The following is a 14,973-nucleotide window of genomic DNA, read 5'->3' on the forward strand; positions in this document are numbered from 1 at the left end:
CATCTGTTCCTCTTTCCTTATGAGCTCTGCAACTTTGTGTGACTTCTCTATTTCCAAAATGTCTGTTCTCATCATAAAGAGCACTATCACTAACAGACTGAAGAAATCTTCCCAAGGATCAGAGACAATGGATGTTATGTTGTTATTCTTATTTATGTAGAGGTAAAAGTTTGCTTTTTGAAAGCACCCTTATGTTTGTGAGATTCACTAAGCAGCATGATACATGTTTTTTACTGTTTAGGAGTGAATAAATAAAGGTCTTCAGCGCAAAAGTTGAAGTGTCAGTTACTGTATTCAGAGATCAAGTCCTTTGCCATTTTTATCTTAATATAGAAATACTTCTTCATGATGAGAACTAGTATAGTATATGGACAGATGAAAACATCTGTGGTTTTATGAAATCGTAATCACCTTTTTTTCCCAGTTATAGAACCGGTCAGCATTTCTGAGCTTTCAAAACCCTTGCCTGAAAAAGAACAAATACTTTATAATAAAGTAGAAGTAACTTTCCTCCGTTCTTTGACTATCTTAGTGATAAATGTCTTATATCTAGTTTGCTGTCATACAGTTTGCAGTCTTTGTGGTTTGTTCCATTACAGATATGGATACATGGCACATTGTGGTCTCAAGGTTTTCAAATTTAATGGATAGTTTTAGATCATTTGTAGTGAAAATTAAATTTATCAAATCCTGTTGTGGTTCTAGGCTTAGAAAATATTCTGTAGATAGGCTTAGCATTAGTTCTGATGTAATCCCATTAAAATGTTACTATTTTATGATACCAAGCGAGTCACTAGATGACTGAATATTGGTACGTTTCGATCTAAAGACTATGTTTAAGTAGCACAGATATTGAAGTCATACTGCCAAATAACAGACAGACTTGTCAACTGTCTCATTTTGGCTATACTCTTTGCAAATAATTTACATATTTTAAAAAATTCTGTGTTTACTGAATCACAATACTGTGATCCCTGATGTAAATATTGCACATTTTTAGATTTAGATTTTATTACTCGTCTTCTTTTTAGTTCTGTATGTTTTAAAGTCCAAATCTGAATGTGAAATATACATTTCTACTCCAGATGTTCTTTTCAGGCATAAGGTAAGTCTGTATTTTAGGATCTGTGTAATGGGAGTCATAGAGTGTTGTTACTTCAGGATCACTTTCATATTATAATCCCAACAGTGTCACTTATTTAATAAAACAAGATCACTGCAAGATGTGTTCTTAGTAATTAGCGATCTATTTGCTGAGTTTTTTGGTAAACAAGCTTTCATCATTGAAGACAATACAAGTAGCAATACATTGGATTTATGATTTACTTTAACTGGAGTTTTGATCCTTAGTTTGTAGATGTTAAATTTGCTTTGCGACGTTAGCTTTTTTATATTTTTGTGCCTTTTTTGTGCTGTCAGCAAACGGATATGCACAGAACAAACATTCTCTAGAATGGATTTTTGCATGGAAACTTAATACTCCATTACTACATTGTGCATGAGGTTGCAGACTTTTTAACTAATATCCTTAATTGCTTAAATAATGCTTCTTAGGAATATTTTTGCTGACTGCACGCTTAATGTAATTCATCATTTGAATCTAGTTTACTGTTAATACTGAGTAATTAAAGGCATAGTATCTGGATTCTGTGCAGCCAGCCCATCCCATAGGCTACAAGAACAATGTAAGCACTTTATATGAACCAATTTCAAAACATTTACTAAAAATTGTTCTGGATTTGTTTCACTTCTTAAATAGCAATTTTTTTTAATAAACATCTTTCCTTCTAAGTCCATGTCACTTCCTTCACTACCCCAGTTTTCCTGTTTTGGTGTTTCTGAGTGTGTGTGTGTGTGTAGGTCTGTTTTTTTATCAGAAAACACAGTATTGTGCTTTTTTCATGTATTCCAGGGGAAAATAAATAGCATACATAAACATGAGACAATAAGGAAGATGCATTTGATATTTCCTTTAGCTTACTCTACCCAATTTCAATGACTTTCCCCGATAAAGAGAATGTACTAGGTGGGGGAAAGTAGTGTTCTTATCCAGAGCAGGAATTTGTAAATAACTGTATTCACAAGAACTTCTATTTGTCTTATGCTCATCCAGTACCTGACTGTATCCAGCAGAATAGTGTTACGAGTCAAAGTTTAAACTTTTTTTTTTTTAAAAAAAAAAAAAAAAAAGGTTGTGGAAATATTCCCGTCTTCCCCAAAATGACTGAATAGAAGTGAATGGTGATTCAGCTCAGGCAAGCTGCAGTCTTCTCACAGACATTGTGTGAGTGGAATGAGGAAAAATTATTGAGGAAATGGTTTGTTGTGAATTATTTGCTTAGTTTTAATGATGGGATTATTATCCAATAGAGTTTTTTGAGTTAATGTCGGAACAGCATAATTTGATTAATCTATGCTTTTTTTCTGCCAGTATATACCGGAGTAGAAAATGCTTTTCATTTATATAAGGAATTTTGTGGGACAATACTTGCATACTGTCATTTGCCCTAGATTAGGGAAATTAAGTTTCCTATTCTTGAGATGATAATTCCGGGGGGGTTTTAACGTAAAAATCAAGTTAAAGCTGTCTGTACCATTTATTTTATGGTATGCTGTGATAGTACAGCAAATACACACACAAACTCATGGATTTTTCTACCCTTTTCCAAACTGATAGAAAAACTGAGTTTGAGTGTGTGTACACAGCAGATATGAATGTAATGAATGCATATTTAGTTATCTTTAATTATCTGGCTTGGGCAAGACAAGAAATCTAACTAAATAAAGTGCTGAATGGACTAATGCTCTCAGCTATGTGTTGCCATGACTAGATCACTTTTAGAATCTTTAAACTTACATTATCCTCCATCTGAAACAGTTTTTTTTTTTTTTTTTTTTTTTTTTTGCATGGTATTGGACTGACAGAGAACTGCCTTGCTTTGAACAGAGGACTTTTTAAAGAACTGTACAAACTGTATCTCAGGGATATCCATGGAAATAAAACTTCCGAAAAACTCATACCTAAATCATTATCCACTGAAGTATAGGAAACATCTGGTCAATGTTCCAACTATGCTCAGAAACAGTTTATAAATATTTCTCTAATACTTGTTAAAGATGTACCCGTTGGCCCCAAAGATATGAAAATAATCAATACGTGGCTAATTTTGACACGTCAGAGACATGAAGCTACAAGGATCTTCTCCAATTATCTTAACCATTTTCTAGATCTCAGATCTTCTATGAAATTCATGAGACTTAAGAAGCATTCCACCTCCATTTGAGAAACCATGCACTTTTAAGGGACATCGACATTCTATCCCCTGTATTGTTTCTTTCTATAAATTTATTAATTAACCAAATAAAATCAGCACCTAGAACCCCAGAGAGATATAATTGTGACAAGATATGATGGACATTTGACTGTGCTCATTTAAGGTAACAAAACCTCTGAACAAATATTTAAGTCTAAGATAATATAATAAATGCTTCTAAGTAAGTAATCTAATCTTTCACATTATCTGAACACATACACGTAGAAAGAGAATGTAACAGAAAGATTTAGTGTTTGTGAATTCGCAGATAATAAATATGCACATGTAGTTAGATCAACTTCTGAAATGAGCACTTGAGCTGTTGGTGTAAGAAAAACTCTGCCAAATTAAGTCTTGGTGTCCTTAGTAGGTCTAGGATGAAGACCGAATGCTCTCTACCATACGCATAGTACTGACCCCTCTAACTAAATTACCAACTTCTGAACCTGATTATTTTTCATATGCCATTCACCAGTATTAATTCCCTGTACAACATGGTTGAACACATATGTACTTGTCAGTCTTATTTTGTAAGAATTAATTAATTGAGGTGCATGTATGAATTTTAGAATTTTTGGTATTGTTTCCTATATTTATTTTTCTTTGTACTAAGCAACCCCCGTTTAGAATATAGAATAACCTTCAATCTATAATGGAATATATAACGGTGTATTCCCTATCTACTGAAATTAAACCTACTGTGCGCATATATATCTACATATGCAAAGAAAAAAAAAAAAAAAAAGACATTAGACTCGTCTTATTAGTAATGTACACAAGAGGGTTTTAAAAATTATTTTTCTACATAAATTGAGTTCAAATTAAATGTCAAATGTAATTTGATGTAAGAAATTTGAAATATATGATAGTCCTCAGAGAAAATCTAAGCACTCAGATCTCCTAGCCAAATTGTTATTTGCATAATAGTGAGCTATAAGGTTATATATCATTATATGGCAGAATGCCAGGCCATAATCTGCACAGTAAAGCTACTAAAAACTTCAATCTGAACAGCATTCACCTTAGTAAGGAGTTTGCATCTTCTATAAAATATGAAGCATATTGACTTTTTTTTCTTCCCTTGAACAGAGCACCGCAATCTATTTCCAGCATTCTTCTAGTTTAGCTGTGGTAGACACAAATGTAAAATGAATGTTGACATATTTGTTTAACATCCCAGAACAGATTAAACTGCTTTAGAACTTCTGCAGTAATCAGCCTTGAAAAATATAAACTAACATTCACATCCCTGAATAGATTAAATTGTTTCAAAAGTTCTTCATTAATCAGCCAAGGAAAATGTGTTTAAAAAAATAACAGCACGATCTTAGCAGATATGCCGAATTCACCTGATAGTATTAAGCAATTTTACCACATAGTGTCATTCTTCTTATACATATGTAGTTAAGTCACTATTTTTAAATGTTATCAGTATAAAAGGTCTTTTTAATTCATGACAAGTTGAAAAAGAGCCTATCAATTACTCTATTCAGAAATAAATAATATCCATGATTGTGTGGTTGGGTTTTTTTTTTTCATTTTCTCGTTTCTGCAGACAGATAGTTGTATTAGCTGCACTAAACACTGAGATTAGTGTTCACATAGTTTTAAGAAAATGTCCTAGAGAGTGTTGGGTCTCAGAGTTTTAACTAGAGTAAGTGGGACTAGTTGAGGAGATCAGGATTAAGAAGGGGCAGATGCTGGAAGACCTCTCCAGGAGTGAATGTAATACCAAAAGATGTAATAGACTCTGGTTTTGCTATTCAGAAATAAGCAAAATGGTCCAACTTGATGTTCATAGTATGTTTATAGGTAGAAAATGGCAGGGGATTTTCCACAGCAAAATCACTGATGAAATGACTTGTACTTAGGATATGGATTGGTTTTGATAAGCAGCTGAGCATTTTTCTTGGCATAATAGATTTGGAATTCTAAAATATGTTGAAATATCCAAAGTGAGCTTTATTAAGAATATTTTTTTACTTATACTTTTATTATTAAAAAATTAGGTTATTATTGAAAGTTACAGATCTATGTTGATAGCTTTGCACTATCAAATAACGACTTAGCTTTATCTTCTTTTTATGAAAACTACAAGAGAGGGCACTTTTGAAATTTTTTTTGATATCTAATCATATCATTGGATAGTTTGTAAATACATGTGCTTGTGTCAATTATCTGCTAATAGTTTATGTTGTTGCACTGCTCATTATTGCATACATCCTTCAACTCATGCTCTTCCTTACTGATTAGTGGCCTCTTAAACAAGATACTGGGCTAGCTGAACTGGGGGAGAGCTGAGCACGCACACAACCAGTGTGATCAAGCAATGCCCGTTTATTACAACTAAGAAGTCCTTTTCTAATGTTCTCCCGCACCCGTGAGTAACATGCAGTACAAGCCCTCAAGACTGGACAGTTAACTTAGCCCGCGCTTTAAACCTTCTTATGATCGGATAAAAAGTGCCACATCAGCCTTGCCAGGCACCTGCCTTGGGGAACTTCCTCTTCCGTCCCAACCCCTTCTGGGGGTTGTTTGTCTCATCGTTTCTCCCTCCTCATTCAGGGTCACATCCTTATCGCATTCTTGCTCAGGCTGAGGCTCTTATCAGTCTTGTTCTCATGCAGGATTGCTCACATGGCCATTCTCTCACAGAAAGTCCTCTAGAATCCCAACACTGAACCTTCATCCTAGTCACTAGATCAGAACAGTCTTATGTTCCAAAATAGTGACTACATTTAAATAAGTGGCAGTTACGCAATCTTTTCTTTTTTCCCTTTTTTTTTTTTTCCTTCCTTTTTCTTTAGTCTCCTTCTAGTCACTCTTCTCTACCTGGTCTCTTGAAAATTGCATGAGAATCCTTTTACAATACTTATGAGGGTCAGCAATTATGCTACAGAGTGCCTGTCCCCAAGTATCTTGGGATTTTTATGTTTTCTGTGTAAGAGTGAGTGTCATCTCAAGTGGATTCAGATGTATCCGCTTCTGGACATCATTCATGCAAACTGTTGGTGATAAGGTGTCCAAATTAAACAATTTTGAAATGTTATAATCTGACTAAATTTCTTTACTGTGGTGTAATCCACGGTTGCCATCCAGAATAGAAAGTTTTAATTGAATAAAACTGGCCTTAATTTTCAGAGGGCTCTTACAAGTTAACAATTACCAATCTGAAATTGGGTAATAGTAACTTTCACTAATATTGCTATACTGGAAAACCCAATAGGTTCTTAAATTTCAAGAATTGCAGTGAATGGTTTAATCTGTCTCATACTTACTAGGCACTGAGAATTCTTCAGGGACCATAGTAGGAAGTGACCTTAGACACATAATTATTTCATGTAATATACTTATTCCCAGTTCAGTACAACTATTTTGAATCGTTAAATTAAAAAACCCTACAGGCAGAAATAAAAAATTTGCAAACATGGGTAATTTTACCAATCATGATTGTTTAGGTGCATAGTGTTTTGAATTTATTCTTTCCATTGATCACACTGATATTTAGCATTAACATGAAGATATACGCACATATTAAATATGCAATGCACATTGGATTCAACTGTCCCTTTAAACAGTTGAACACAAGACTACATTATATAATCAGAATTCCCTCTTCTTAACCTAAAAAACTTTGGAATGTAACAAGATTGTTCCAGGTACTGGGAATAGCTAAAAATGAAGACAAAGCAGCAGGTATCTAATCCTAGCCACTGTTGCCAGGAGTTATTGGTATTTTTCCAAACTCTGCTTAGTTGTTATTTAACTACACTAAACTGATATAACACCTAGTGATACCCAAAGGTAACCTGAACTCTTACTGAACAGCAGTAGCACGGAGGTGTACAAAATATGCAGCAGCTCATTAAGTATGTCAAAAAATTCGAGCACCAAGTACGTCATGGTTGGAAATCTTTCTTTAGAAGTAATTTATATAATTTTCATTACTGATAATTCATGTGAAAATTAATTCATTTTTAGGTTTTATAATGCTTTTAAATTGGGTTGTGTTTTATTTCCTTAACCTAATAACAGGCAAATTTTAAAGAGATTCCAAAATAGTAAAGCTTGTAAAAATACAAAACCAAAAAAAATCTCCCAAACAAAGCCCAGAAACTGTATAAAAACTATAGAATGTAAAAATATATAATTACATTGAAGGAGACACCATAGTAGGTTATTTGAATAAGGTCAGTTCAATTCCTTGTACCACCTTGAGCTCAGCTTTAAGAATTTTATAGTGATTTATACTATCTCTAAGCACTGGTTGTTTTTTAATAGATTCACTTTAAAGGTTATTACAAAATTTTAAAATTAAAATCATTAAAGCCTGAATTTGATTAGGAAATAGAAGAATTAAAAGTAAAGAGTTATCATCTTTTCTTAGTAAAAATTACCTATGCTCTGAATTCTTCTAAACATTAAAGACATCCAAAGGTGAAATACATGCATGCATATGGCTTCTAGAGAACTGGGACCGTATTATTGTGAAGCAAGACTCACAGATCTTCCTGGAAAGGACTCTTGATTATTGGTATTAATTAAAAACAAGGAAACTAGTCTCTGCACTGCCAGGGAAATAATTTCTAGTATTTCTAGTATTAAGATTTAAAATTATCATATCTCACAATGTTTTACTTATTTTTCTTACTCAAAGGTACAAAAGTGGTTTATCATGTTTATAAATGTATTTTGTAAATAAATGACACATCAATATCTAGAGGTAGCCACCTTTGAACTGCTGTAGAATGCAACAAATTACGTTATGAAGGGGAAATAACACATTAATAAGATAAGCTAAGTGAATGCATGTAGGAAATAGCTTAATGAGAGAGGATATCTCAAACTGAACTTTCAGAAGGTAATTTGAACTGGACTTTTAAACCTCAGGAGTAGATTAGATTTAGAAAAGTCTAGTTACTGTTGTGTACAAAATGGTGTTCTCGCTGGTAATACCCACTCTGAACATGTGCACAAATGTATGGAATGAGATACACAGACCTCCACACATTATGGCTTCAGTCAAAATAGAAACAGCAATCTGCAGAGGGCCTATTCTGAAGCAGCTTTAGGAGAAAAAAAAAAAAATTCTTCAAGTAGTATTTTTCAGATCATTTGTTCTAAGCAAATACAACTGACTGAGTTCCTAGGAGCTTTGTCTTGGACAAAATAAAGTTCTTGGTTGCTTCTCATGGGATGATGCTATTTTGACCATGTGTGAAAAAGAAAAAAAACCTTTTGTTTTTGTCTGATCTATAAACCCTGGTCATTTTATGTAATTTAATGGCTTACATAAGTTTAACTCTTTAATTATTTCCATGTCTTTTTTGATGGCGTCGTATGCACGTCAGTTTCCTACTTTTTCCTCAAAGAAAACAATTATGAATACAATATAAATTCCTGTTTAACCTCTATAATACAAATATTCATATAGTATATGCATATAATTCATTTTCAGAAGACAGGTAAGGTGATGAATTGTTAAATTCAAACCACTTCTTCATAAATTCTACTAGTAAGCCAGGGGCCGAAACTCAACAACTTTAATCACTACAGGTAAAAGTTTGGATTTGTAGCTCATCAGTGAGTTTATGGTCAGTATTCTAGTGCAAAATATCCGGAGAAGAAAGCATCATTCAGTAAATGAAATCAAATATGCCATATATGCATTCAAACCTGCCAGGTTCCTAAATGTCCTTTGCCCGGTACAGAATGTGAATATTCTCCCATGCACCACAATTCTGGTCAAGTTTTGGTGGGGAACAGAAAGTGTCTTGATACTGCCCTCAGACAAGAAAGTTTTAATGTTGCTGTTCAAACCAGGTAGGGGGTATGTAGCCTGCCCTGATGTACCGTTTAGGTCACCCAGAGATGTCATTAAGTCTGTGTACCAGCACTATGTGCTAAATTGCCCTCTCACTTCCTGGAGTATCTCTCTAAACATTGTTTACCGTTAGCAAGAACAATCTGGTGCCCAAGAAATGTCCTGTCTGTACAAGAGAAACAGGTGTGAACTCCAGCCTGAGATGGCTGCTGTATCCTGCTTGGAAAGAGCAGCTGTGTGGCAGCCATCGTCACAGGGCCTCTGCATACGTTTGGTCTGGTGAACCCCAAAAGTCCTTCTTACTATGTGCATAGTTAGAAGCATGAGTGAATAGTGTGGGATTGATGGCATCACTTCATCTGTGTAAGATTGCCTGGAAGTGTTCCAGTGAAGTAGAGAATGCCTTAACTTTCATTATTATAATAATTACATTCCTGAATTAAAATAAATAAATGTAAATACATCTTTTGTATTTAAAACAATGTTAAATACATAACTGCTAACTATTAGAGGATGCTTCTTGACTGTTACTTATGAAGTAGATGAATGTCAGAGTTCATTATATGGCTCTTAAATTTCAGTAAACATTCTTTCAATAATCATTCCTAGTCCTGCAGATTTATAATCTAAATTAAACGCACCTCTGTGAACTTTCATTAAAAGCTTTCATTTTACTTTTTCCCCCCTTTGAGATGCGATATCACTAATCACCGTTAATTCTGTATACTGCCACTGTATGCATAGGGTCTCATTCATCCCATCCTTCTCCTTGCAGTTTTTTTTAAATAAGAGCTTCTACTAAAGAAAACAGCAATCAAGCCCAAATACCAACATTTCTAATATATGCTAGCCCAGTAGGAGTTGATTCTTTGAATTTCTAATTAAAAACCTTTTAACGAAAGACAGCTTGAGTCTGAAACTGTCAGGGTTCCCCTTGTCCTTGATGCATACCAGGGGAAAAAAATAAAAATAAAAAAAGCAAGAGAGGGTATTTTAATTTTAAAGAAGCTCCAGTTTCTTGAGACATTTGTATTTTTTTTTTTTTTTTTTTTTTTTTTTTTTTTTTTTTTTTTTTTTTTTTTTCTCATGGGAGCACAGCTCTATTCAAATGAAAAAGAAATAATAAAACACATCAGGAACAGTGGACCTGAGACCTACTCTTTCTCTCCTTGTCTTGGAATGTTATTTCCATATAGAAAGCTACTCTAATGGGACACTTGTAAATGGCAGGGAATTTAGCCCTTGTGGAGTCTTCTCCAGAAATTGGATTTTTGCTCTAAGCAAACAGCAAACCATGCAGTAGGGAAAAAGCTATTTATTTGGCTGCCTCTTGAAGAGCCTTACAAAAATACAATTCAGTCTGCTATGATCAGTGAAGTCAGTCTAGTATGCATTGAAAAAAGAATCATTTTAACCCAGTTGGATATTGAAGCAATCTTTTAAGTGCAGTGAAATTTAATATGAAATAAGTCCAAACTTTAAAATTCATTTGTAAAGAGGGATCATGCAACCAGCAGTTGTCATTAAGCACAGATTTCAATAATGGCTATCAAAACCTCATTTTTGGTTTCTGGATATCTGTCTAGTTTATGGAGAAACTTAGAATCTTGACAAATGGAAAGAAAATCAGGATATTTTCTTTTTCTTTAGACATTTTTTAATGTTTCAAAGCTCCTCAGTTGAAAGATGCCATCAGTATGAACTCTTGTCTGTCTGTTTTGGACACTTCATGCCCTTTTAATATGTGCCAATTAATGGATTTATTAGTAGGAGAAGTTTGTTACAACTTCTTTTTGAAAATAGTCCACCACAGAATTGAATCAGTTCTGTCAGATGAACATGAGTACGTGTTCAACGATACCAGTTTTTACATCTGGAGCATTCTGGATGCTTATCACTTCTCAAAACTAGGTCACTTTTGGAATATCTGAATCTAGTTAAATTACCATAATTTTGTTGTGCATAGTAGGAAACTGTGTGTCACAGTCTTCTTTAAGAGAAGAGGTTTCCAAAGGTATAGAGCAGTTCAGCTACTAGGAAGGGCCAGTTGTGAAAATTTAGCTACTCTTGTATGATGAGACTTAAAATTTTATGTCAGTACATCTTTTTGTCTTAAGATTGGTTATGTACTGGTTGTGAAAGAGCTTAAGTTACGAAGCATTTTTTTACAAACAGTAGTTGACATATATTAGGTGTTTTGGTATTTGAGGAAAAAAACAAATCTCAAAAAGAACCCCTAAATTCTAAAAGAAACTGAAGAAGCACGGAATTAAGTTTGATCTGAAATCTTAACTCATTTTAACTTTTGCATTGTATTACGATAATGTATTCTGTTACCTGTACAAACTTTTCTAGAAGACTGCTGTCTCCCTAAATGCACAAATTTTATGTACAAAAATTGTTTGAAGTGTGATCCATGATCTCAATAGTTTGTCTATTGTACTTCAAATGTAATTCTGAAGGGTTTTTTATTTAATAAGTTTAAATATGTACAATATGTATGTGAAAGTGATGAATGTTATGCATCCATTCATCTGTCTAGATATGTTTTTGTTATTAGGCACACACTCATACAATTGACTGTGAAACTGAACCATAATCTATCTTTTCTTCCTTGGTAAATCAGCTGTTTTGGTCAAATGAATACATTTCAGATGAAATCTCATTCATCCTCTATACGATACTATGTTTTCAATTTTAAAATTTTCTAAGCCTACACTTGTTCTATGTGATACTCTAATTATTTTTTGTGGTCCGAAGCTGTATTTTTGTAAAGTCAGTTGTTCCCTGTATAATTCTAGTTTCAGAATTATTATTTTTAAAAATATTTTGACATTGTTTCATATTAATTATTAATTCATATAGATTTTGTTACAAAAGCAGATTAGAAGATTGAAAAAAACAGGAAACATCTCATTTGGTTTCCAACCATCCTCCACCACTTTCATTCTACCCATATGTATTCCTACAGCAACAAAAATCCATGACAACCTTAATGCTGTTCTTTGAATTTGATGCAGAAAACAGTTTAATGGGGAGGGAGGGTGGCAGAAGGAAGATGCGAATGGGGGAGAATTCTCAGAGTGAATTGTTCTATTGTGATATTTAAGTGCTGCTTCAATTAGGACTAAGTGAATACTCACAACAAGGGAGACTGGCCTTTATAGTTTTGTCTGGGAGGCAGGTGATGATTAATTCTTTGGCATATTTCTGTTCATCCAGATATAGAATCAACTCAAGTGCATTATAGAAGACGAAATAGCTCAGTGAATTATACTTCCTCTCCATTATGGAGTGAAAAAATGGCATTAACAAAACTCCAGACTGAAAGTCACAGTAGTTCTCTAAGCACTCAGTTCATGATAATTTAGGAATTATTTACAGGCTAGGGATGAACATGTCCATTAAATTGTGGTCTTGAAACTTGTAAGCAGTGTGTGATTTCATGATGATATTTTTCAATTACCTATAATAGAATAGATGTGAACTGTCATATTTCTTCACATTTGTAGTATTTATAGACATGCTTCCCCTAAATTAAACGATTTACAGTTGCATACAACAATTTATTTTGCTAACTCTTGATATGCTTTTTTGTACTTATTAACATAGTTCCTTGGTCCTGATTCTAACAACCGGATTGGCCTCAGGAGAGGCTGTTTTGTACTAATACAATCACAATTAGACTGCATATGAATTTAATAAAGAAATAGTGGGGCCTTACTACTGCAGTAGTTTGTGTGTTTTGAATGCTGAGAATGTGTATGGTATCTTCATTAGTCTTTGTATTGCCATAATTAATACCAGAAAGGGTGGAATAATCTGTAGGTGGGAAAGTCTTTGTAGAGCAGTGACTGCAAAATCACAGTTGCTTGGTAGATGTCAAATCACTGACTACACATGAGAAGGGAAAACAAAGTACTTCGGACTACAAACCTGAATCTTTGTGGTTTAAAGTGGTGAACTGCAATACTCTAAACAGACTTGAGGGATTTCTCGGTAGTTCATGATGTGTCTATTTAAGATGCCTAGATGGTCTGAAGCCTGTGGAACAAAGGGGAAACTGCTTTCTCTGAGTTTCCAACTGTCCAGGGAAGGAGAGATGTGCTCCTCACCTTGACCAGCAGAGGCTCCTTGGCTTTTAGCACTGTTTTCCTGGGCAGCAGCACAGGCTGCATGTTAGCAGAAGGTGGCTGCAGCAACTGGGGCTTTGCCCAGGAGCTTGTCCAGAGAACTGCAGGTTGTGCCTAACCCAGTATCTTTGTTTGCTGTGACTGGGCGTGATGGAGATTTCAGTCGTGGATACTGTCTGCAGGAGAGTGGGAAGAGCAGCAGGGTCAATGACATGCTCGGGGCACATGCCACACAGGTAGAGAAGTTACTGGGTGTTTGAGGGAGCCAGGAGCTCCTGCAGGGAGTCTGGGAGGTTACAGGGATGGATGAGGAAAGAGGAAGGAGAGAAATTGTGAGGGGTCAGAGGGACTGAGGAGGATTTGCCAGGTAAAGTCACTGTGTTATCAGACTCTATGGAATAAGGATCCTCCTGTAGAGGGCACTCTGGGCAATGTAAAGAGCTGTATGTAATCTAACTAATTTCTGTTGGATCTGACATAACAGTTTTATTTTTCTACTTAAGAAATTTCCAATTCCTGCTCTCTCTTTTTAAGTTGAAGTCTTTTATAGTTTTCTGGTGAGTAGGGAGGGATTAGGGAGACAGTAGATCCACCTAAGAATTCTGACAGATTTGGGCTTCCATTGCTGCTGTGCCACTTTTCCCAGGCGATGGGCAATGCCATGTTTTTGCTTGTCAAAAGAAACCAGGAAAGGTCCCTCAAGGTCGAGTCAGTTTGTCTCTACAAAGTTCACTTGCTTCACTGTTATAGATTTTATATACTTTAATATTTTTTAAAGGTGCATAGTTTGAGGAAAATTGTAAATGAAACCAAACTTAATTAAAACATTAGAATCACAGTCATAGCACTGTTTGGGTTGGAAGAGACTTTGCTCATCTAATTCCAACCCCCCTGCCATGGGCAAGGATACCTTCCACTAGATATGAATATTTAATATCAGACCACTTGTTTTTTTCCATTAATAATAGTGCATTCATAACAATGACAACTTTTCCACTGGCTTCACATGTAGTAGGACCAGGATCCTGAAGAGTAGCTAGGTTCTGGTTTGGATCTGATTCTACCACTATTTTCATAGATTAAAACTTGTGGTTATTAAATACAGTAATTTTTTTCATAGTAAGACCTTTCCAGATTTTTTGAAACTACATGCATAATATAGTACCAGTTTTTCTTTTTTTCTGTAATGTTTATGGTAATATTCAAAAAATGCTTTGAAAATAAAACAAACCACTGAATATTAAATACTGGTGGAAGTGGAAAGGCATTAATGTTAGCTGAACTGCAGGGTGAATACTCCTGAATTAAACTGGATGCTAGCAAGATAAGAAAGTTGTAAGAACCAGGTCTTTTTCAGAACACAATAGACTGCTGTAAATTTAAAACAAAGAAATGTTACCTTTTATTAAGCGAAATAATTTTTAAATGCTGTTTATCTGTCTCTATGGAAATATTTATGCTGACTTTGTGATATGTTTTTATTATGATATATGGCTGGTATATAAAAACATTATATAATGAAAAAAGCATTATCATTTTGGGGTGTTTTTAATTAACATTTTTAGATAATTGAACCATTTCCCGTGCTTGTGCCAAATACCTTATAGGCTAATAACAAAAGATTTTATTCTAATAACACTAACTATAATTGAGAGTTGAATGCATATGAATTCTCAGTGGTGGTGGGGAATGCTCCAAAGGC

The sequence above is a fragment of the Athene cunicularia genome, assembly GCF_003259725.1.
Source record: "Athene cunicularia isolate RWA chromosome 13 unlocalized genomic scaffold, athCun1 chr13_part1, whole genome shotgun sequence".
Classification (NCBI taxonomy): Eukaryota; Metazoa; Chordata; class Aves; order Strigiformes; family Strigidae; genus Athene; species Athene cunicularia.